Below are 1596 nucleotides of genomic sequence, written 5' to 3' on the forward strand. Positions count from 1 at the left end.
AAGATCAAACTATAAACAAGACCAATAAGAGCATTATTCATCAAGATATTGACATTCTGTCTCTTTTTTCTTCTAGTCCAAGCATTGCACATGAAAATTACAGAACAGAAAATATATGTTTCAAAAGTGCCACATAAGATCTATGAACAATTTGTCCTCCTATTGTGGTCAAAAGAACTTTTCACTAGAGTGAAAAAAAATCTTCACAACACCTTTTCCTAACTGATAATAATTCTATACATTCCAAAATCTAATCATAGAAATGTAGATTTTTTGCATCTATATGATTTTTTAAAATAATAGCATTGGTCTCATATATTAGTCAAACTATGATTCTCTCTGATTCTCTTAAATTTCTGTCATATGGACATTCTCTCTTGATTTTCTGTAGAATTGCAGTCTTTGACATGAAGTTCACTTGTTTTGGTGAGGAAGTTCCTAAATGATCTCCAGCATCTCTGATTAAAGGGAACATTGTAGCAGAAGATGGAGAAAAAATACTGAGTTTATGGACTAAAAGGCCACCATCAGTGAGCTGTTGGACAGCATTACTTGGTCTGCTGTGTGGATGTTTGGGTGGTTTAGAGGTGGGAAATTGGGGTGGGTGGGAGTGTGTTTGGGAATTGTTATGTGTGTTGGACCTGGTCTTTGGGTGTTAAGTGAATTTCGTTGTATGGGTATGCTGTGTATACACGTACAATGACAATAAAGTTATTATTATTATAACTGCTAATAGAATTAACTATTCTATTAACTACTTGGATAGCCAAAGAGATTGTCCTGGAATATGGCAGCTAACCTGCTGTGATTGCAAAATTAAGTGAAGGTTCGGGTGTCCGAATTCTCTCTCATTGCCTTTCTAAAATGGCATAATGAAATATGACCTCCAAAGACAAAGAAATCCACCTGAGAAATATGTGTGTGGAGGAATTTGATATGATTCGAACAAGAGAACAAGAGAAATCAAACACCTCTCAAGCGTGTTTTCCAATCCATATTGCATAGCATATGGATTTCAAGCAGTTAATATAAAGGGATTTTAGGGAGGAAAGTATCAAGTTAGGGAAGATCTAGATGGATTTGTGCTCTATATCAAGCTGGGATTAACTAAAGAGCAAATGAAAACTCAAGTGTGGGAGTGAAGCTAGGGAACTGCAGGAACTGAAGTACATAATCTTGAATTGGTGTGTGTTTACTTCTTTCAGCCCCAGTCAGCATTTGGGTCCCCAGTGACTTATGATGTTCCATATGGTTGACTTCTACTGCCAAACATCAGATCTCCCAAAGATGCTCATTAATACTCAGGAAAAATACTTTGGCTGAAGCTATTAGCTAAAGAGTATTAGCTGGGAAAAACAGTTAGCTTGGAATAAAAAGTGAGAAAGAAAGAAAGAAAGTAAAGCAGAGACCTCTTTCGAAAACATATTTTCTGTTTCTTTTCCAAAAGGCACTGATTGTTGCTTCCACTACAATCTGCTCTCTGGCCATCATGACCTTGGGCAGCTGGCCACAGCATTTAAACTGGTCACTTTTAAATGGCAGTTTAGGCAAAGAGAAGAGTTGCATTATTTCAGATTCTCAAGTTCCAAAGTTGTG

This window comes from Pantherophis guttatus, chromosome 4 (assembly GCF_059756535.1).
Source record: "Pantherophis guttatus breed Tessera chromosome 4, ASM5975653v1, whole genome shotgun sequence".
NCBI lineage: Eukaryota > Metazoa > Chordata > Lepidosauria > Squamata > Colubridae > Pantherophis > Pantherophis guttatus.